The sequence below is a fragment of the Rhinoraja longicauda genome, chromosome 12, assembly GCF_053455715.1.
Source record: "Rhinoraja longicauda isolate Sanriku21f chromosome 12, sRhiLon1.1, whole genome shotgun sequence".
In the NCBI taxonomy this organism is placed as follows: Eukaryota; Metazoa; Chordata; class Chondrichthyes; order Rajiformes; family Arhynchobatidae; genus Rhinoraja; species Rhinoraja longicauda.
The window spans coordinates 38,870,277-38,894,823 of NC_135964.1; the positions used below are offsets into that span (position 1 = coordinate 38,870,277).

At 41.9% G+C, this 24,547-nt stretch overlaps 1 protein-coding gene across 9 annotated transcripts in view; it reads right to left on the reverse strand.

The window, feature by feature from the left end:
- Positions 1–24,547, reverse strand: part of cmss1 (cms1 ribosomal small subunit homolog) — a 239,891-nt gene that overhangs the window by 210,310 nt on the left and 5,034 nt on the right. For 3 of the 9 annotated variants that reach the window (XM_078409573.1, XM_078409576.1, XM_078409581.1), the window contains exon 1: positions 21,761–21,874. The exons of 1 other annotated variant lie outside the window; for it this stretch is intronic. The gene's annotated coding sequence lies outside the window, so the exon portion shown is untranslated. Of the gene's footprint in view, positions 1–17,198; positions 17,458–20,464; positions 20,544–21,760; positions 21,875–21,976; positions 22,037–24,547 lie in introns of those variants that run through there. 5 more of the 9 variants (XM_078409583.1, XM_078409580.1, XM_078409577.1 and 2 more) reach the window with 4 other exon arrangements.

The following is a 24,547-nucleotide window of genomic DNA, read 5'->3' on the forward strand; positions in this document are numbered from 1 at the left end:
ATGGCTGCCCAGAATTTCCTGAGAAATGCTGGCAATTGCATGCATAAGTACTACCATTTCCCCACCTTTTAGTAATATTGTCAATTTAGCATAAGCATGTTCAATGTTACAAAACGTCTCGATGGTCCTCAAAGTCAATTTCCTAACTGCACCTGACACTGAACACCTCAAAACTCCACAGCAAAATAGCAATTCCATGCAATTTTTCAGCAGGTACAATGGAGAAACTTTCCTCTAAACCTATACCATTAGAATTAGTATGAGTTCAAAACTCCATTCATTACAATGGAGAAGAATGAGAAGAGTGGCAGTGAGGGAGGGACACTAATTTCAGGTAATATGATGGTGCCCAACCCAGGCGACTCTTTGTGTGCTAGTCACAGAGGTGGACCTGCAATCACGCATTACAATCATATCATATCATATCATATATATACAGCGCGGAAACAGGCCTTTTCGGCCCACCAAGTCCGCACCGCCCAGCGATCCCCGCACATTAACACTATCCTACACACACTAGGGACAATTTTTTTACATTTACCCAGTCAAATTAACCTACATACCCGTACGTCTTTGGAGTGTGGGAGGAAACCGAAGATCTCGGAGAAAACCCACGCAGGTCACGGCGAGAACGTACAAACTCCTTACAGTACAGCACCCGTAGTCAGGATCGAACCTGAGTCTCCGGCGCTGCATTCACTGTAAAGCAGCAACTCTACCGCTGCGCTACCGTGCCGCCCACTCTTTTAAATCTCTACTCCGTTAGCAACATTTATTCACATTATTCCCTTCATCATGTATCTACACACTGTGGATGGCTCTATTGTAATCATGTATTGCCTTTCCGCTGACTGGTTAGCAAGCAACAAAAGCTTTTCACTGTACCTCGCGGTACAAGTGACAATAAACTAAACTCAACTCAACATTTTAGCTAATCAGTTTAATTAAATATTTGTAATTTCTTTTAGGTGGTTTCTTTCTTTATCAAAAAAAGTTCCAATTTTTATTGTACAATTGATTTTCAAAAATATTTGAATGTTAGAGGCTTTTACAAACCAATGCTTTTTGATAGTTTCATATTCCTTTGAACAGCAGAAAGATTATGAGAAAGGAATGATAGATTGATCAGCCATTGAGCCATAATGTACTTATAATGACACAGGAAGCTATTCAGCCCACCACATCCATGCAGAGCAACCCCTATTAGTCCCATCCCCTTTATATTTCCCTGTAGCCCTACAACATATTCTCTCTCACATGCCCTTTGACACTTGCCATATATCTAAACTACGGGTGATTTATTGCAGCCAATTATCCTGCCTGCAAATCTTCAGTACCTGGAAGAAACCCAGAGCACTGGGGAAAACCCAGATGGTCACACAAAGAACATGCAAATTCCACACTGATAGCACCCGAGTTCAGGGTTGAACCCAGGCCACAAATCTGTGAGGCAACAGCACCAACTACTGCATCCCTGTATCAACCACAATTCAATTAGATCATGACTAGTCAACACTTTAGTTTCATTCATCCATCTTCCCTGGAAGTCTTACCTAATAAAAAGCTCAAAATTTTTTGAAAATATCAAATTACCAAAATCTACAATGCAAGTTATAATTTCCCACTGTTGCTTTAAGTACTAAATTCTATTCCTCAATGGTCAAATACTAAATTTCAAGATTATACTTTCATCTTCCAGATTCCCCCATGAGAGGAAACAGTTGATCTGCATCTACAATGTCAAAGCCCTATTATCATTAGAAATATCTGATTAGATCACCATACTCCACCATACGTGTACATGCTAATTTCATGCAACCAGTCCTTAACTGTTAAAAACTGGTTTAATTTAGATGAGTGTTCAGTTTTACATAGCAGATTAAAGGATTGTTTTTCATAAGATCATTATGGGGTAAATTAAATTCACACAGTGGTTGGCAACCACTCAGTTGCTCCCCTTTAAACTATTCGTCTTGTCAAGTGGGAATACAAAACACTTGTCAGCGCATATGTTGAATACATTTTCATCCTGTGCTCTGTTTTAATCATGAATAGAATACTAGCGGCAACCGAGTTACAGCAGTTTGGGTAATGGAAATCCGTCCTTACAGAATTCACAAATCACTACCAGAACCTCTGGGATACAGAATAAAAATTCTGTTCTTACAAAATTTATGTGATTAAAAATAAGCACATTTCTTGACATTGGCGCAAGTGATATGGCTTCGTATTGTGGAAAATCGTGATACAAACCATTTTCTAGGAACACAATCACCCACCCGCCCCACGGTGCAGGGTTTGCCTGTATTTAAAGGACATAATGTGCGTTTAAACAATTTTACATTTACCGGGCCAAAAGCAAATTCATTCAATAGGACCTTCTGACAGTCATGCAAAATGACTGCTGTTAAATCAATGTGAATTGGGTTATTGTCTGCAAATATAGCAAAATAATTTATTGGCATGGCTAATTAATGTCTCAGGAAATGCAATAGCAGAAACCAGTTAGACAATTAATTTTCTCTCCTGTAGCACCAACAATATTTTGGGACCTTTTCTCATTAATGAAACCAGCTAGCATGCAAATAACAGAATGGAGACAGTCCCCTCAGCCCACCAACTCCACACTGACCATCGATCACCCGTTTACACAAATTCTATACTATCCCACATTTTTATCCAGTCCTGACATATTAGGGGCAATTTTACAGAGGCCAATTAACTTACAAACCCGTGCAGCTTTGGGATGTGGGAGGAAACCGGAGCACCTGGAGGAAACCCACATGGTCACAGTGAAAATATGCAAACTGCACACAGACAGCACCTGAGGTTGGGATCAAACCCAGGTCTCTGGCACTGTGATGCAGCAGCTCCACCAGCTGCACCATGTATCCAGAGACTCTGCTAAGAGTTAGGTTCCTGGCCATTTATGAGAACTCAGATGCTTATTTTAACACCCATGATCGATTTATTTACAGCCTACGAGAAAAGCAAAGTACTGTACAATACATTTACTTGGTGGAAACGTGATCAATACATTTTCAAACTAATGCAAACCCTCTCCCCCTTAATGCAGCGAGTTGCATTCTAAAAAAAAAACAGGCCTTCTCGTAATGCAAAGCCACGGTGTACGTGAATGCATAAAGAAATTCGAGTTAAGAAAGAAATACAGTGCCCTCCATAATGTTTGGGACAAAGACCCATCATTTATTTATTTGCCTCTGTAGTCCACAATTTAAGATTTGTAATAGAAAAAAATCACATGTGGTTAAAGTGCACATTGTCAAATTTTATTAAAGGCCATTTTTATACATTTTGGTTTCACCATGTAAAATTACAGCAGTGTTTATACATAATCCCCCCATTTCAGGGCACCATAATGTTTGGGACACATGGCTTCACAGGTCTTTGTAATTGCTCAGATGTGTTTAATTGCCTCCTTAATGCAGATATAAGAGCACCTCAGCTCCAGTCTTTTAATCACATTTGGAGACTTTTATTGCTATTATTAACACGAGGACAAAAGTTGTGCCAATGAAAGTCAAAGAAGTCATTGTGAGACTGAGAAACAAGAATACAACTGTTAGAGACATCAGCCAAAGCTTAGGCTTACCAAAATCAACTGCTTGGAACATCATTAAGAAGAAAGAGAGCACTGGTGAGCTGACTAATCGAAAAAGGACTGGCAGGCCAAGGAAGACCTCCACAGCTGATGACAGAAGAATTCTCTCTATAATAAAGAAAAATCCCCAAACACCTGTCCGACAGATCAGAAACACTCTTCAGGAGTCAGGTGTGGATTTATCAATGACCACTGTCCGCAAAAGACTTCATGAACAGAAATACGGAGGCTACATTACCAGATGCAAACCACTGGTTAGCCACAAAAATAGGATGGCCAGGTTACAGTTTGCCAAGAAGTACTTAAAAGAGCAACCACAGTACTGGAAAAAGATTTTGTGGACAGATGAGACGAAGATTAACTTATATCAGAGTGATGGCAAGAGCAAAGTATGGAGGAGAGAAGGAACTGCCCAAGATCCAAAGCATACCACCTCATCTTCCAGAACAAGGGGCCACAGTTTAAGAATAAGGGGTAGGCCATTTGGAACTGAGATGAGGAAAAACGTTTTCAGTCAGAGAGTTGTGAATCTGTGGAATTCTCTGCCTCAGAAGGCAGTGGAGGCCAATTCTCTGAATGTATTCAAGAGAAAGCTAGATAGAGCTCTTAAGGATAGCGGAGTCAGGGGGTATGGGGAGAAGGCAGGAACGGGGTACTGATTGAGAATGATCAGCCATGATCACATTGAATGGCGGTGCTGGCTCGAAGGGCCGAATGGCCTCCTCCTGCACCTATTGTCTATTGTCTATTGTCTATCTGTGAAACACGGTGGTGGGGGTGTTATGGCCTGGGCATGTATGGCTGCTGAAGGTACTGGCTCACTTATCTTCATTGATGATACAACTGCTGATGGTAACAGCATAATGAATTCTGAAGTGCACAGACACATCCTATCTGCTCAAGTTCAAACAAATGCCTCAAAACTCATTGGCCGGCAGTTCATTCTACAGCAAGACAATGATCCTAAACATATTGCTTAAGCAACAAAGGAGTTTTTCAAAGCTAAAAATTGGTCAATTCTTGAGTGGCCAAGTCAATCACCTGATCTAAACCCAATTGAGCATGCCTTTTATATGCTGAAGAGAAAACTGAAGGGGACTAGCCCCCAAAACAGGCATAAGCTAAAGATGGCTGCAATACAGTAGTATAAGAAAATAACTGCAGATGCTGGTACAAATCGATTTATTCACAAAATGCTGGAGTAACTCAGCAGGTCAGGCAGCATCTCGGGAGAGAAGGAATGGGTGACGTTTCGGGTCGTCTGAAGAAGGGTCTCGACCCGAAACGTCACCCATTCCTTCTCTCCCAAGATGCTGCCTGACCTGCTGAGTTACTCCAGCATTTTGTGAATAAATGGCTGCAATACAGGCCTGGCAGAGCATCACCAGAGCAGACACCCAGCAACTGGTGATGTCCATGAATCGCAGACTTCAAGCAGTCATTGCATGCAAAGGAGATGCAACAATATACTAAACATGACTACTTTAATTTACATGATGTTGCTGAGTCCCAAACATTATCGTGCCCTGAAATGGGGGGCCACGTATAAAAACTGCTGTAATTTCTACATGGTGAAACCAAAATGTATAAAAATGGCCTTTATTAAAATCTGACAATGTGCACTTTAACCGCATGTGATTTTTTTCTATTACAAATCTCAAATTGTGGAGTACATATCATATCATATCATATCATATATATACAGCCGGAAACAGGCCTTTTCGGCCCACCAAGTCCGTGCCGCCCAGTGATCCCCGCACATTAACACTATCCTACACCCACTAGGGACAATTTTTACATTTACCCAGCCAATTAACCTACATACCTGTACGTCTTTGGAGTGTGGGAGGAAACCGAAGATCTCGGAGAAAACCCACGCAGGTCACGGGGAGAACGTACAAACTCCTTACAGTACAGCACCCGTAGTCAGGATCGAACCCGAGTCTCCGGCGCTGCATTCGCTGTAAAGCAGCAACTCTACCGCCGCGCTACCGTGCCGCCCGATACAGAGGCAAATAAATAAATTATGGGTCTTTGTCCCAAACATTATGGAGGGCACTGTTGGTTGCTTTATTTACTCCCCCACCCACATACAAACGCCACGAGAGCAAAGTTGATTATCTATCTAAAATTTTTGAATTGTGATTAGTAAATTTTGTTAAGGCTAATTTCTAAAACCCTACTACCAAAAAATGGGGGTTGCCTATAATTAACCTAGGTATCCTGTAATCCAAATACTGAGGATTTATAATATAGCTATAAAAAATATTATACAAGTTATCTGAAACAGTTAGCAATTCCTTTTGGAGATGGTTAGTTTTAACTCATCACTTTGCTATGGCTGCTAAACTGGCATGTATTTCCGTTGGTGAACCGCCTTTCATCTTCACTACAAATTCAAGGAGGGGATAAAGCTCAAAGCTTAAAAATGAGTCTGGCTTTTTGTATGAAGTTTACTTATAGATTCAACTGTGATACATCAAACAAAAAGAAAGCATTTATTATGTTTCGAATATGATGTAATTTGACTTTGTGGTTATTTCTCCAGGGCACGACTGCAGCAGTTCTGCTACAGTGCAAGTAATTCAAGAGAGACCAAGACTTCAGTCAATGATGTCACAGTCTCAGAATTCATTTTACTCTTTCCCCACCCATTTCAAGATTGTGTCAATTATAATCTAGTTACATGATCTTTATGCGACTCAGATTGAAATCTCCGTTGTGTTAAACTGTACCTGTTACAAAAAATCTTCATCTGCCATTGAAGGTTTTCATTCTCGCTATAAATTGGAAGCCAATAAGTGTGATATTCGTTAATGTTGTCAACAACACAATTCATGTACTCTGCTTGAAAAAAAAAGCATTGTACAAGACAGGCAATTCACTATCCAGCTATCAAAACAATTTTATTTTAATTGATATAACATGTATTTAATTTAATAAATAACACTTTGAAAATAATAAGAATGTGTGCTAGTAATTTCAAGATACAATTCAAAGTTACTGATATCTTTAGAGCCACTCATTCGACTTGTCGACACTTATGTACAGTACTAGTCTTAAATGTGAGCAGAGCATATAAACATATGCTGTTCAGTAACTGATTAATTTGGAGTTAGATTTGAAGTTATCATTTGAAAAGTTAAGCATCAATTTATCTAAAACATGGTACAGACCACACACGCAGCTGGGACATAGTGCTTGCCTTCCACTCTATAATAATTCTATAATTTCACGTATTGTGGCCCTAAACTGTTGACTCTGCAATATACCAGAGAACAAACTGGCTTGGTACACAGTGCAATGCCCCCTTCAACACCTGCCTCTTTGGGGAAAAACTGAAGTGCAGTAAGTACTACAAATTTCTTGTGCCTGTCTTGAGCATCCCACAATTGCTGAGTTATATTTCTCCTCCTCTTTTAGCTCGCATATACATATCTCCCCTGCTAAACGTAACATGCTGTCAACTGTTGCCTGCAGCAAAAGACTGACTGGCACAAGGGGCGGGTAACCTTCCGTTTGAAAGACTTGAGAAGAAGGTACTTAGAATAATATGGTCAGCCCCCAAGGTCACTGAAGACAGCAGTAATGAGAAAGGTTGCTCATGATGGGAATATTTCATCTACACTGTGAAAAAAGATCTAATGCTAAACAACAGCTGCCAAATTATCACAAGTTCCTTTTAAATCAAACTAACATCAATAGGTGGTATAACGTTGTTGCAACAAAAGGCCAGATATTCAGAAACCCCATGGCAATGAGCTGCATGGACAAGAACCAGACAAAATCTGCATGGTCACAACTACATGTCAGAAGTTACACAAGAAGTTGCTAGGGACAACAGAGATGCAGGATTTCTGCTGTTTGTGAGGAAATATGGCAGATACAACTTGGAGCCATGAGCACTACCATCAGGGTAAGCAAGTTTCCTGTCAGGACAGAAGATGCATGCACCCATCTGGAAAGCTATAAAATGTTTCCACACCTAAATTGGCAGGATAAGAGCAGATATGGCAAAATGAGAATACTTCGACAAACCTAAAACATGTGGCTTCAGTGAGAGGCAGTCTAAAGAGCACCTTCTGCTCACTGCTGAAGAATTACCGCTGCATGCCGTGGGATCATGCCAACACCAATTATTGAGTGTTGAAACATGCTTTTCACTACTAAGAAATATGACTGCAATGGGGCTGGGCAATAAGGAGGAAGACAAAATAACTGTGGCTCTGGATCTGGCGATGTCAAGATTTTGAGACTGTTAAGGCATTCCAACAACCCATCTCCCAGCGTTTTGCTACGCTTGCCGATTTGTTGCCCTGGGGATAACGCTGGAGATCCATCAACTGTAACAATGCCGACTAGTCAGCCTGACTGTTTTCATTGTTCCTCCACTATTTCTCAGAGCTGTTGCCCCTCAGCAAGCTAGCTGAATCAGCAGCCACTCCTTCCACAAGCATGCCATATAAGCCCAGAACTACTCACAGTTGCCATTTACAACCAACTGAAACCTCCTCCACCTTTACTACCCAAATATCCAGTAGATCAGAAGAACCCACTAGAAAACACAGAGAAATAGTTGTGCAACAAATAAAGCATGAAGAACACAGGTACTAGGAAATGGACGTGAATGATTCATGAACAATTTTATAGCATTGTTCTGATTTACACGTAATGCAAATTTTTTAACATGGTCATTTGTTTGTTTCTTCTATCACTTTGAGGCAGCACCAACATTGTGAATGTCATCTACTCAAGATGAAGATTCCTAATGTTGAAATCTGTTTAAGAATCAACCATGCAGGTGTAGAGAGTACCCAAGAGACGTGCACTTGGCTTTCCAAGCAATATATGACAAGTCTTTTCCTTGTAATGGAAGGAAGTATAGTCGTTGGTGCAAATCTTCAAGGTAGCTTATGGTGTGGCAATGCAGCAAGCTATTTTGTGTTCAAAGCATTGCAGATGCACAGCTATCTTTGAAGCTTCTCTCATCAAGGCAAGCAGAAAGCATTCCTCAGAGAGTATCTGAGGCTCTTTGGTTTGGAATCGCTTTGAAAAATAAAGTCAATTCATAAACCACAGTTCATTCTGCATCTAGCAGAAAGTTGCAAGCAAAACAATAAAATGGCTGGGCCAGATGTGTTTATGTTCAATGGTAATCTCCATTTTGTCGCAAGTAGAGAGGGCTTAGGCAATAGTAATGTCTTTGAATGCTGCTTTCAGGTTTCCATTTATTTGAGATGGTCATAGCCAAATACAAAGTAGCACCGGTTTTCATCCTAAGATCAAAACATGTCACTGACATACAGCAGAACAAACGGTGTGTGAGCCAACATAAAGAGCAGGCACGTGCTGACTGTTTATCCCAAACTGATCTTTATTTTCTGCCAGCCTCATGCCCTTCCCAAGGTTGCTTTTCAGGAAGAGTTTCACCCTCAGAGGAACTGTGTTGAATGCAGCAGATAGCGACAAAGCAAGACACCCTCTCTCACTCTCAGCAGTCCAGAGCTCATAAATGTCCAGGACATAGCATTGAGAGCCTTCAGAGCAGTCCTTGTTCATCATTGCCCTGCAACTGCTCTCCAGCATGACCAGCAGTCTAAATTAAAACAAGGAGCCATCAATGGAGGAAATGCATTTGTCCATCTAGCCCAAAATCTGAAACATAATTAAGAAGATTCCAAAAAAGACAAGGCGCTGGAGTAACTGAGCGGGTCAAGCAGCATCTATGGAAATCATGGATAGCTGATGTTTCGGGTCAGAACCCCACAGATTTGGTGCCTTTTTTAGAGGTTAATAAGCAGGTTTCTTGTGTGCAGTGTGTTGCCTGTAATTTACTATCTTCACACGCAAGTAACGCGAGGATCTACTGTTTAAAGAGTTCAGAGTTCACAGAGCCTGCAGCACCACATGAATGATTTCTATCATTCTGAACTCTCTAAATGTTTGGAAACAAACCTATTTACCCACACTGTCTGAGGAAAAACTCTCACTGTGTGAGTGGAACACAGCCGATAGGTACTGTGAAAATGCCAAAGGGTGATTAATAAATAACTGTATAGCTTTGCTATAGTTTGCATGTATTAACATCTCTAGTGTCATAATTTGTTTGTTCCAGAGTACATGAGAGAGATAGGACACCTGGTTGTGTTGTGCCGCAACAATCTTGTTCAAAACCAAGGAACTAATTGTTCAGAAATGGGAAGTTGGGAGACCATGCACCAGTTTTCATTGGTGGTTTGCAGTGGAGAGAATCGGCATTTTCAAATTCTTTGAACTTGGAACAGTCAAAGGAAGTGGCTTGAGGACAGTCAATATTATAATCAAGGAGGTTGATAAGAGCAAAGCTATAGACGTTATCTATATGGGCTTCAGGAAGGCATTCCACATGGTAGACTGCTCCGGAAGGTTAGATCGCATGTGGCTAGTTGTGTGCCTCAGAGATCAGTGCTGGGCCGTTGGCTGTTTGTAGTTTATATAAACAATTTGGACGAGAATGTAAAAGGCATGTTTAGTCAGTATGCAGATTACACGACTGTGGGTGGCATTGTAGATAGAGAAGATGGTTATGAAAAATTGCAGATGGATCAGTTGGGCAGGTGGGCTGAGAAATGGTTAATAGAGTTTAATACAGTTAAGTGTGAGGTGTTGCATTTTGGAAACTCAAACCAGGGCTGGACCTTCACAGTGGAAGGCAGGGCTCTGGGGAGTGTTGGAAAGCAAAGGGATCCAGGAATGCAGGTACAGTTTCTTGTAAGTGGTATCACAGGTAAAGAGGGTGGTCACAAAGGCTTTTGATACATTGGCTTTCGTCAGTCAGCCTATGGAATATAGAAGTTTAGATGTTATGTAATAGTTCTGCAAGACCTTGGTGAGTCCACATATGGAGAATTGTGAACACCCCAGGAAAGACATCCAGTTAGAAAGGGTGCAGAGCAGATTTACAAGGATGTTTTCAAAACTTGAGGGCCTGAGCTATAGGGAAAGGGTGAGCAGGCTAGGACTTTATTCCTTGGAGCGCAGGAGAATGAGGGGAATAGATAGGGTAAATGCAGTCTTCTAACCAGAGGACAGATTTAAAATGAGGGGACGAAAGATTTAACAGGAACCCGAGTGGCAATTTTTCAAACCAAGCGAGGTATTTGAGGCAGGTACTATCCCATTTAAAAGACATTTGGACAGGTACATGGATAGGAAAGGTTTAGAAGGATATGGGCTGAATGCAGGTAGGTGGGGCATCTTAGTCAGCATGGACAAGTTTGGCTGAAGGGCCTCTTTCTATGCTGTATGACTCTATGACTTACAAACATCTGTAGATGTACTGTAGAAAATATCCTGTCTGGTTGCATCAGAGTAAATGACCATGTGTTGGAATTGCTATGTACAAGATGCTGCAGAGAGAGGTGGTCGCAGCACCGTTCATCAAGGACCCAGCCCCTCATCACCACTGAAAGCATCTAATTGAGGTGTTGCCTCAATGTGGCAGAGTCTATCATCAAGGATCTCCACCATCCGGGCCATGCCCTCTTCTCACTGTCACCATTCGGCAGTGGTACAGAAGCCTGAAGTCAAGTTCAGGAACAATTACATTCTTACAACCATCAGATTCTTGATCTGACTCACACAAGCCTAATCCTAACTCACCAAAGGAACATCAGCGACCTCTTGCACACTTTTTTTCCCAAAATGTATATTTTTACCTTAAGAAAATAACTGCAGATGCTGGTACAAATCGATTTATTCACAAAATGCTGGAGTAACTCAGCAGGTCAGGCAGCATCTCGGGAGAGAAGGAATGGGTGACGTTTCGGGTCGAGACCCTTCTTCAGACTGATCTTCAGTCTGAAGAAGGGTCTCGACCCGAAACGTCACCCATTCCTTCTCTCCCGAGATGCTGCCTGACTTGCTGAGTTACTCCAGCATTTTGTGAATAAGTATATTTTTACCTTAATGCCTTTTTTTGCACAATCCCTTTTTTCTTTCCATTGTATTGCAAAATGTTTGTGTAATTTATGTGTAATTCATGCTTTCATGTGTTGTGCCTATGTGCTTGTGATGCTGCTACAAAGCAAGTTCCTTTCCATCCCTGGTATTATGTTTAAAAGTCCCATCTTTAGAGCAGTCGATTTTCTATGAAGAAAGTGGATTAATATCTTAAAGCTCTACCACCATCTACAGGCCTAAGAAAGACACTACGCATATTTCTTTGACATCAAATATTGTTACATCTGGAAGCACTTCTGCAGCAAATGGATCAAAATTATGCAGCAGTCCATTTCAATTAAAATAATCAATTGTATTTGACAAGTTTCATATATTGCAAATGAAGTGCAATCTGAAATATTGTCATACAAACTGTGAATCAACAGATTAGACTGTACCTCACATCAAAACCCATAATCTAAATCCCTTTTTTTTTTTTAAGTGCGTAATTCAGCAGCAAATAATGAAAGGAAGCAATGGGTGCATTCACAGGAATTCATTGCAAACTTCTTGAAACTATATTACACACAATACTAATGCTAAACCTATTTCTAATGTCTGTTCCACTCATCTTTCCTGCAGGTTGCACAGGGGAACATGGTCCGGCATTCATTTCCAACTCGGATCCCGAAACCAAGATCCAGTACAATAAAGATCAAGTTACCTGAAAGACCTGTCTCCAAATCTGAGCTACAGTACAACCTGTAAGAAAATAGGTAAAAAGAGTTACTTCCAACTTCCGTACTCAAAATAGTTTGAACAAAGATTGAACACGTTTTATCCCATGGAAAAATGAGCAGACACCCATTTGCTCGAGGCTGCAGGGTCAATGTATCCATTTGAATCTGTATCGGATGGAAGTTATTTGACCATTTTAGTTTAATGATACAGCATAGAAACAGGCCCCTCGAGTCACTGAGCCCACACTGACCATTGGTCACCCATCCACACTAGTTCTATGTTATCCCTCTTTCTCATTCACTCATCCTACACACGAGGGGCAATTTTACCTACAAACCTGCACATCTTCGAGATGCGGGAGGAAACCAGAGCACCCAGAGGAAATCCACATGCACACAGTGAGAATGTGCAAATACCACACAGACATCACCCTAGGACAGGATCAAACTCGGGACTCTGACTGTGAGGCTGCAGCTCTACCACCTGCATCATTGTGCCGTCCTTCATGTATATAGAAAACAGCTGCAAAATCCATATATCCGAATAATAACTTGATAATGATATTAACCTTTAGCATGATAGAAATAAGATTAATCTGACTTCTTGGTTATGTTAAATTTCAGCTTGGCTCGTAAAATGGTGAGTTTCCAGCTCAAATCTCTCTGGAGTTTGTGTTGTCATTATTCACACTGAAAAGAACTAAACTGTCTAGCGTTAGAAACTGTCCCCAAGAAAGGATGCGGCACCAAGACCAATGTAAGAATGATCCAGAGACACAAGAGATTGCAGATTACTGGAATCTTGTGCAAAAAATGAATTGTTGAAGGAACCCAGTGGGTCAGGCAGCATCTGAGGTGGAATGGATAGATGATGTTTCGTGTCGGGACCTTTCTTCAGACTGATGAATACTTTGCATCGTTGGCCTCTTCGTTCCAGTTCAAATATAAACTTAACAAATGTGCCTCTATAAAAAAACTCAAGCATGAACTTACAACTTGAATAAATGTACAGAGCCATTCTCTGAAACAGCACAGAAGAATGCCAAAAGAAGTTAGTTTATTGGGCAGTGACCTGCTGGTTCAAAATAGAAGATTTTCAAAGCAATGTTATGAAATAAGGGAACAAGTCAATTTAAACATCAAAACCAAGAACAGGGTGTATTTGCCAAAAGGGTTAAATATACTGAACAATTCAAATGGAATATGACTTTCGAGAATAATGAATGCACTAAAACATTGTGGGAGGATCTGAATAAATGGATCATCTGTGAATAAGGCTCCCAAATTAAATAAAGACTATGAAAAATTCTGAAAAATAACTCAATTCATACCTATTAGATTGTTTGAACAATGATAATGCATGTTAGAAGAGAATGGTTCCAAATGTGTTGTAGTCACACCACACCTTTATGCTTAGTACAAACCTACTGTGTAGAGGCCTCCCATTTTATATGGAAAAACTTGCACTTTTATAGTTACCTGGTATTTGTGTTAATAATTTATTGTATTTTTGATTATTATATATTATCTTTGTGTAATTGTGTCTACAGACCTGTCAGTTGCAGAAAGTAAGAATGACATTGTTCAATCGTTGGTGCATTTGACAATTAAACCTCCTTGAGTCTCTTGAAACTGCACATATTTTCATTGACGTGTAACTTATTTCTGTTTCTTCCACTTCCTCACAAATTAGACCAAATGTAACACCCAGTTATTTCACAGTGCCCCCTATTAATGAAAATATAATCGATTTCAATCCTTCCCAAGAAAAAGTGATTCACACTCAACTGATTGCAAATCATACGTGAATGGATGGATCAATATATCAGGTATATAATCCCAGTAGCAACCATCATGGAAGTAATGCTCACTCATGCCCAACTTCTGCATATCATCACATGTGGCAGCAAAATCAATTTGGAGATAAGGGTTTTTTTCTTTAAATAACCACTCGTATCATTTCAGAAGGCAACAAATTAGCGTATGTGTAGAGACTTTCGGAGGTCATGTTGCATTTATATAAGATGTTGGTGAGGCCATATTTAGATTATTGTGTTCAATTTTGGGCACCAGTGTTACAGGAAACATGTTGTCAAGCTGGAATGAGTGCAGAGACGATTTACAAGGATGTTGCCAGGAGAGCTTTTAAATAGCTTTGAGATTGAGAAACATTTAAAAACTGTTAATAAATGGCCTTACATGTTTGGACAAGAGACAATATAGTATGCCCAGCTTTGTCTTCTGTCAAAGGCTGGACAAGGGCCTGAGCAGTACAAAGTCTGCAAGCCTACTTGCTGCTGAAACCTTGCTATGCTTCAATGGACACCTCCCAGTTGCAAGCACCAGCACAAATAATCCTCTATCTTGCTACGGTAAATGTGAATGAATGGGGATGCAGGCAAATGCACAAATTCAGCACAATTCCACCTAATGTTTTGCAGCTACTTGGCTGGGACACACTTATCAAATAGCATACAACACTACCACCTGCTGGTAAGTAAGTATTATTGCAACAAACTGACTCTTCCCCTCCTTCCCCAGTCTTTGCACATCCCTAATTCTTTCCATTCGTTACTTTAATTTCATGTTTCATGTATTTTGTGCTTTATGGCTGTTGGCAGATCAATTTCCCTCCTGGCATAAATAAGGTTTCATCGTATCGTATATGGAACACAGAAACAGGCCCTTCGACCCACCATCTCCATACCTAGTATCAAATACTTACAGTATCTAATAGCTGAACAGAACTTGGGTGCAAGTGAAGGCAGAAAGAGCAAAGTTTTGGATCACATCTGTTTTACAGAATAGAATGAAGCCAGATGTACATTGGGACAGTTGCAAGAAAGGACTGGATGAAGTTTTTGCAGCATGTGTGCCAAGGCTAAGTAAGTGGAAATTGGTAGTCTTAATGTTGGCAACGATATAAAGTCTGAACCCAAAGGCCAATTGGGACATCAAGATTTTCCATTTCAGGATTAGTCCCTTGCATTAACACACAAAGTGCAGAAGCACAATTATTTCCATGTTTTAAACCTTATTAATTGAGGATATCTGAAAAGGGCATTAACAATTGCCTGTGTATAATTTTAGATGTAAAGGAGATGGTGAGCCACGTTCCTGAACTGCTGCAGTCATTCTGGAAAGCATACCCCCACAGACCTGTTGGGTAGACAGTTCCAGGGATATAGAGCCAGAAGAAATGCAAGACTGGTGATATATTTCCATGTCAGCATTGTTTGTAACTTGGACGACAAACTGCGAGGTAATGGAGACACAAGAGATCGCAGATGTTAGAATCTTGAGCAAAATTCAAACAGTTAAAGGAACACATCCAAATGCAGATTACATGATCACTTCACAGAGCAGCTCCAATCAGTCCGCAGGAATGATCCTGAATTTCCAAACGCCTGCCACTTTAATTCTCCATCCCCATTTCACTGTGTACGGCCACCTGCGTTGTTACACAAACTCGAGAAACAAGACATCATCTTCTACCTGGGCATGTTGCATAACCCAATATCAAATTCTCCAACTTTATGTACCTGGCCATTTCTATTATAAGACATCCATCAATGATCCTAGTGCACTTTTTCCTCTCACCCTAAGGTCCCACAGCCGCAGAATAAAGAGTCAGAATCAGAATATACAAGGAATTTGACGGTGTTTTGCTCACACGTGGTAAAAACACAATATACATGGTAAAGACACGATATATAGAAGACAATTAAAAATAAAACATTATAATTTAAACATGTGAAAATAAAGTACCAGATTAAAAAGAGGCAACAGACCTTTGGCTGTTAAGTAGTACTACTGCTCATGGAAAGAAGCTGTTTTTATGTCTGGCTGTGGCGGCTTTGACAGTCCAGTGCTCCCAGAGGGGAGTACTTCAAAGAGTTCGTGGCCAGGGTGAGAGAGGTCAGAAATGATCATACCAGCTCGTTTCCTGGCCCTTGCAGTGTACAGTTCGTCAATGGGGGAAGGTTGCAGCCAACAACCTTCTTGGCAGATTGAATGATGCACTGCAGCCTCCAGATGTCATGCTTGGTGTCTGAGCCAAACCAGACCATGATGGAGAAGGTGAGGACAGACTATGATGGTAGTGTAAAACTGAACCATCATTGCCTATGGCAGGTTGTTTTTTCTCAGCTGCCGCAGGAAGTACATTCTCTGTTGGGCCTTTTTGACTTGTACATTACAATCCCCCCACTACAATCAGTTTTGAAGAAGGGTCCTGACCTGAAACGTCAACTATCCATGTCCTCCAGAGATGCTACCTGACCTGCTAAGTTATTCTAGCACTTTGTGTCTTTTTTTGTATTATCTGATTTGATAGCATGCAAAACAAAGCTTTTCACTATCTCATAACACGTGACAATAATAAACCTAAACGATAATATGTTCCACAAAGTATTTTCTGCACAAAAAACATCACAAATGTGTAGAAATTATATTTGTGCAAGTTGCTGTGACTGAATTTTATTGTCCAAAATTAGTTTTTAAGTGAGCTATAAAACCATTAAAGATGGTTGAATGGTTCTTTATTGTCACGTGTACCGAGGTACAGTGAAATTCGATTTGCCATACAGTCATACAAAAAGGAACAAGATACATAACTACATAAAGATTAAACATAGACTTAAACAACCACCTCAGTGGGGTGCGAGAAGCCCCAGGGCACACAGCATAAGCAAAGACCCACAGCCATCAGTTCAATGTCCGGGCCACACACATGCTTCTTCACCGTGATGTGACCAGAGCTGTACTGACCGCTGTCACTCTCTCTGCAGTCCCTATCCACCTGAACTGTCAGAAAGCCGTCCACACTGGCATTAGACTCCGGTATGTCCTCGTGGAGCGATGTCCCCGCAAACACTGAGATCACTGCACTCACGGCACTCCCTCCGAGTCCTCACCAGTGCAGGCAGCACGCCCATCTCGTTTTTTCAGCGACCTCACATTCCCCACTGTGATGGAAGGCAAATAACTTGTACCTTCTTTCCTCCTTTTCTCCCACGGTCAGGGCAATCGAAACATCTGCAGTCGGGGCGATCGGGACAGTCGAAGCTCCTGCAGTTGGAGCTCCCGAAGTCGATCCCTAAGAAAGGGACTGCCAACTCCACGACGTTAAGGCCGCAGTGTGGATGGAGATACGATATGGAAAAAGTCGCATCTCTGTCGAGGGAAGAGATAAAAAAAGTTTCTCCCAACACCCCCCCACATAATACTAAACCATGCAAGTAAAAACAGACTAAAAACAACAAAAGAAGAAAGGGACGAGACAGGCTGTTGGCGAGGCTGCCATGAACGGCACCACCCAATGGAGAGTTAAATTGCACATCACAGAGACAGAAAGAGACCGAGACAGACAGACACACAAGACACGCAAGATACGCCAGACACACAGACCTTCTGCAGATTCACAGTTTATGACGTGGCAGACTAACCAAGAATATTGTTTAAAAAAATCGAGGAGAAAGTGTACTCAAATTCAAGAGATTCATATTAACTATACAATGTACAATCATTACCAAATTTCAATTATCTGAAACCAGACCAAGGTAAAGAAATGTTTGTCATGACAAAGGTATATGTTATTATATTATAAAGGAGCGAAAGCTACTTGACTTAGTTGCGAAGAGATGAAGTTGTTCAAACAAGGCCCAGGATGACTGTGCAGTGTTTTCATAAACATATTATTCTGGTGTAACTTCCCCACATGAGATTGAAGAGCAACACTGAGGTTTAATGCTCCATATCTTCTGAAGGGACTCAGCAATATATATATAAATATAACAATTTCTATCTTTCGCCAGAAATCAAGCGAATATTTGCAGCATTCTCTGTCATTTTAGATTTCCAGTAATTGCAGCATTTTGTCTATCATGGTTCAAGCATTCTTTTCTCTCTCTCTCTCTCCCTCTCTCTCTCTCTCTCTCTCCTCTGTTCTCCTTCATCCCAATTTAGACAATAGACAATAGGTGCAGGAGTAGGCCATTCAGCCCTTCGAGCCAGCACCACCATTCAATGTGATCATGGCTGATCATTCTCAATCAGTACACCGTTCCTGCCTTCTCCCCATACCCCCTGACTCCGCTATCCTTAAGAGCTCTATCTAGCTCTCTTTTGAATGCATTTAGAGACTTGGCCTCCACTGCCTTCTGAGGCAGTGAATTCCACAGATTTACAACTCTCTGACTCCGTTCTAAATGGCCTACCCCTTATTCTTAAACTGTGGCCCCTGGTTCTGGACTCCCCCAACATTGGGAACATGTTTCCTGCCTCTAACGTGTCCAACCCCTTTATAATCTTATATGTTTTGATAAGATCCCCTCTCATTCTTCTAAATTCCAGTGTATACAAGCCTAGCCGCTCCAGTCTTTCAACACTCGACAGCCCCGCCATTCATCTCCCCCAGACTGATCAGCTGTTACAAAACAAACCTTCACCATCCTCACCCTGTCAGCACCACCACCATCTGTCACCATTTTGCAGCACACGTTCAATATGTTCGCTACACATATCTGCAACATCGAAAGTGTTTGAAAGTGCAAAGGGACTTGGGGGTCCCAAAAAGGTTCATTTGCAGGTTGAATCAGTACTAAGGAAGGTAAATGCAATGTTAGCATTCATTTTGAGTGGATTAGAATATAAAAGCAGGGTGAGGCATTGTGAACAGTTTTGGGGTCCAGTATCTGAGAAGTAGAATGCTGGTGTTGACAGGGGTCCAGAGGAGGTTTACGAGAATGATCCCAGGTATGATTGGGTTAACGTATGATAAGCATTTGACAGCTCTGGGCCTGTATTCGTTGCTGTTTACAAGGATGAGGGGGGACTTCAAATGAAACTTACTGAATAATGAATGGCCTAGAGAGAGTGGATGTGGAGAGGATGTTTCCACTAGAGGGAGAGTCTGGGACCACAACCTCAGAATAAAAGGACCTATCTTTAGAAAAGAGATGAGGAGGAATTTCTTTAGTCAGAGGGTAAAGCTGTTATCAGGCAACTGAATCATCCTACCGCAACCAGAGAGCAGTCCTGAACTACTATCTCCTTCTTTGGTGACTCTCGGACTATCCTTGATCGGACTTTGCTGGCTCTATCTTGCACTAAACGTTATTTCCTTATCATGTATCTATACACTGTAAATGGATCGATTGTATTCATGTATTGTCTTTCTGCTGACTGGTTAGCACATAACAAAAATCTTTTCACTGTACCTCAGTACATGTGACAATAAACTGAACTGAGGATGGTGAATTTGTGAAATTCATTGGCACAGACAGTTGTGGAGGCCAAGTACGGGTATTTTTAAAGCGATGATCGATAGGTTCTTGATTAGTATGGGTGTCAAAGGTGTAGGAAAAAACTGCAGATGCTGGTTTAAATCGAAGGTAGACACAAAATGCTGGACTAACTCAGCTGGTCAGGCAGCATCTCGGGAGAGAATGAATGGGTGACGTTTCGGGTCGAGACCCTTCTTCAGACTGATGTCTGTGGAGGGGGCGGGACAAAGATAGAATGTAACTCTCGTCGGAGAGAGGAGAACTTCTTCAAAGTTGACATACCTGGAGGAGATTTCACAGTGGAGCGGCAAAATGTGTAGGAAAAAAACTGCAGATGCTGGTTTAAATCGAAGGTAGACCCAAAATGCTGGAGTAACTCAGCGGGTCAGTCTTTAACCCTCGTCGGAGAGAGGAGAACTTCTTCAAAGTTGACATACCTTGAGGAGATTTTGCAGTGGAGTGGCAAAATGTGTAGGAAATAAACTGCAGATGCTGCTTTAAATCGAAGGTACAAAATGTGTAGGAAAAAACTGCTATCACTATCTTTGTCCCCGCCCCCTCCCCTGACATCAGTCCAGCATTTTGTGTCTACCTTTGGGTGTCAAAGGTTATGGAGAGAAGGTAGGAGAATAGGGTGGAGAGGGAAAGATAAATCAGGAATGATTGAATGGCAGAGTACATTGATGAGCCAAATAACCTAATTTTGCTCCAATATCTTATTTCTAACTTTACATATGATTAAACAAGAGTTTTATTAATTGCTTCTCATTCCACATATTCATTGCCTGCTGAAGACGTTCAGTATTTTCTGATTATATTTTAAAACTTAAGGAAGTTCTTTCTTGCTCTGAAATTCCCTCACCCCGTTTGTTTTTGTACACTTTCTTCATACTCACCTCTGCTCATCATTTAATAACACGGTGTGTTACCAAGATATCACCCTAGTGGAACTCAGCTGTTCCAGTTATCCCAAATGAGAAGTCTGCACCACCAAATTCAAGTAAACAAAACAAAACACCACATGAGACACAAGGAACTGTAGATGCTGAAATCTTGATCAAAACACAAAATGCCAGGGTAACCTCAGTGGGTCAGGCAGTATCTGTGGAAGTAAAGAATAGACGACCGAAGAAGGATCCCGACCCAAAATGTCACTTATTCATACCCTAAGCAGATGCTGCCTGACCCGCAAAGTTACTCCAGCACTTTGTGTTTGACTCAAAACACCATCCGGAATGTCTTGCAGTACTAAGGCAGAAGAATGCTGGCTCGAAGAGCCGAATGGCATACTCCTGCACCTATTGTCTATTGTAACAGCAGAGTGGCTGCTACTGTCACAGTTTGCAAACTAAACCAGTATGACAGTACAGTGTTTTCATAAACATATTATTCTGGTGTAATTTCCATGTACATTGAGATTGAAGAGTAGCATCAAGCTTTAATGTGTAGGTAGGAACTGCAGATGCTGGTTTACATCGAAGATAGACACAAAATGCTGGAGTAACTCAACAGGTCAGGCAGTATCTCTGGAAACCCATTCCTACGGCCATCAGGTTATTAAACACAACAACCTCCAAATAAGCTCTGAACTAAGACCTGGAGGCATTGGTTTTGTCTTGTTGCACTGTTACCCTTTGTTTTTGTGTGTACATTGTGTGTGGGTGTGTGTATATATATCTATAGATATGTGTATATGTATGTGTACATGTATATATATATATATGTATATATAGATTTATTCACAAAATGCTGGAGTAACTCAGCAGGTCAGGCAGCATCTCGGGAGAGAAGGAATGGGTGACGTTTCGGGTCGAGACCCTTCTTCAGACTGATGTATATATAGATATGTGTCGATGTATGTGTATATTTGCACACTGAACTTTTTTGTCGTTTGTTATATTGTTTACAGTTTGATTTGTTTACATATTCTGTTGTGCTGCTACACGTAAGTATTTCATTGTTCCATCTGGGACATATGACAGTAAAACACTCTTTGATTTCTCTCCAGACATGCTGCCTGACAGTTACTCCAGCATTTTGTGTCCACCATAGTTTTAATGCACCGACCAGCACAGCGGAAACTCAACATACAAACTCGTCGCGTCGCGTCGCGTCTCCTCCCCCCGGGAAAGTAGAGGGTGTTGCTCCGGACCTAGTATTGCCCCACTGGGCGGGAATGAGGAGCCACATACCTGGTGCTGATTCTCCACCACGCTGCTCCCCTCTCGCCTCTCCACCACCTGCTGGCAGCGTGGCCTCAACACCCAGGCCAGGCCGGGCATCGACAGCACTTTCCACACAATGACCTAATTTGTTTTAATGTTAGAAAGGCCAACAGAATCAAGGCTGAGGGTCGCGCCGGTGCAATTTCGTATCTGCGCGGGGCTTTTAAAAAAAAATTAACGTACGCATTAAACTCTCGTGAGTTTTCTCGTTCCTTTCCGTCCCACCGTCTGCTGAAACTGCTGCGCTGAACATGAAACTACAGGTTTCCAGGGTAACCGGACGACGCCGGGGAAATGGGCGCAGCATGCTGGATGGAGTAACTCAGCAATAGGCAATAGGTGCAGGAGGAGGCCATTCGGCCCTTCGAGCCAGCACAATACAACAATACAATACAATATATACAATATATCTTTATTGTCATTGTACAGGGGTACAACGAGATTGGGAATGCGCCTCCCATACGATGCAATGATTTAGTTAATTTAAACAACAGCAACCCAACGCAACAAATTGTAACAGTTTTAAGACAGAATAAAGTGCAAGTAGATCTGTGCCGGATCACTGTGCGATGTGACCATCCGGCTCAGTGTGATCATGGCTGATCATTCTCAATCAGTACCCCGTTCCTGCCTTCCCCCCATACCCCCTGACTCCGCTATCCTTAAGAGCTCTATCTAGCTCCCTCTTGAATGCATTCAGAGAATTGGCCTCCACTGCCTTCTGAGGCAGAGAATTCCACAGATTCACAACTCTCTGACTAAAAAAGTTTTTCCTCATCTCAGTTCTAAATGGCCTACCCCTTATTCTTAAACTGTGGCCCCTTGTTCTGGACTCCCCCAACAATGGGAACATGTTTCCTGCCTCTAACGTGTCCAACCCCTTAATAATCTTATACGTTTCGATAAGATCTCCTCTCATCCTTCTAAATTCCAGTGTATACAAGCCTAGTCGCTCCAGTCTTTCAACATATGATAGTCCCGCCATTCCGGGAATTAACCTAGTTAACCTATGCTGCACGCCCTCAATAGCAAGAATATTGTTCCTCAAATTTGCAGATCGCAGTGGAGCAAACAAAATGTTTAGAAAGGAGCTACAGATGCTGGTGTAAATACGAGATTTTGCAGACAAAATGTGTAGAAATGTCCTTCATCTGCTCCACTGCGAAATCTCCTCAAGGTATGCCTACGGTGAAACAGTTCTCTTCTTCTTTCTCCAGAGATGCTGCCTGACTCCCGCTGAGTTACTACACCATTTCGTGTCCATTTGATGCCGGAAATGGGCAGTCACACAGCGATAGTCCCAGCAAAAGGAGGAGCGATGCAAAATGCTGGAGTAACTCAGCAGCTGCCTGACTCGCCTGACTGTCAGGGATTATGGGGAGAAGGCAGAAGAATGCAGTTAGGGGGGAGAGATACATCAGTTATGATTGAATGGCCAAGTCGACTTGATGCGTTGCATGGCCTAATTCTGCTCCTACTACTTATGACCTATGACCTCACTGACTTACTATCTAACTGTTATGGGAATAGCGTGCTCTATGACGCAGTACCGGGGATATATTACCCATGAGGCAGTAGCCAAGGAGATCTGAATTAAAGTAGTTAACAAACCCAATAAATCGCTGAACTCCTTGGACATCCTTTGGGTTAGGCATCTGTAGCACTGCTTCTACCTTCCCTGGATCTGGTTTCAGTCCTGCAGCAGAGACTCTATGTCTTATGAAAGTGACTTCCTTCACCTTCAGCTTTGAAACGTGTCAGAAACTGGACTTGGTGCGGCGCTGATGCAGGAGGGCCATCCAGTTGCCTATGCCAGCAGGGCCCTGACGGATGCGGAGACCAGATATGCACAAATAGAAAAAGAATTGCTGGCAGTGATGTTTGGTCCAGAGAGGTTCCATGTGTACACATATGGAAGGCCAGTGAATGTGCAGTCAGACCATAAGCCACTGGAGATAATCGCCACAAAACCACTTCATCATGCACCAAAGAGATTGCAGAGGATGCTGGTGAGGATGCAGACCTATGATGTGACAATAAGATACAGACCAGGGAAGAAGATGCAGCTTGCAGACACGCTGAGCAGAGCATATATTCAGACTGACAAGACCCTGAGAGAACTGGAGACTGTAAACCTGGCAAGGCACATCCCAATAGCACAGCCTCTGCTAAATGGCATAAGGGATGCAACAGAAACAGATGAGACAATGCAGAAACTGCAAGAGGTGATCAAATGAGGCTGGCCAGAGTACAAGAAGGAGGTTGACCCAGAACTTATCTCCTATTTCCATATGAGGCACGAGCTGATTGTTGGAGATGGCCTCATATTTAGGGGAGAGAGAGTAATCATCCCTAAACCCATCAGTCTGAAGAAGGGTCTCGACCCGAAACGTCACCCATTCCTTCTCTCCTGAGATGCTGCCTGACCTGCTGAGTTACTCCAGCATATTGTGAATAAATACCTTCGATTTGTACCAGCATCTGCAGTTATTTTCTTATACTACCTAAAGCCAGGAGACACGACATGCTCACACGAGTACGTGATTCCCACATTGGGATGAATGGCTGTCTAAGAAGGGCAAGAGAATGTCTGCACTGGCCCGGAATGAGTGCAGAAATCAAGGACTTCGTACAGAAATGTGAGACATGTCAAGCTCAAGGGAAAGAGCAACCAAAAGAAACACTGCATTCCCATGAAATTCCAGAGAGACCATGGACGAAGGTTTCACAATGTGGTCAAAAGAAGGAACTATT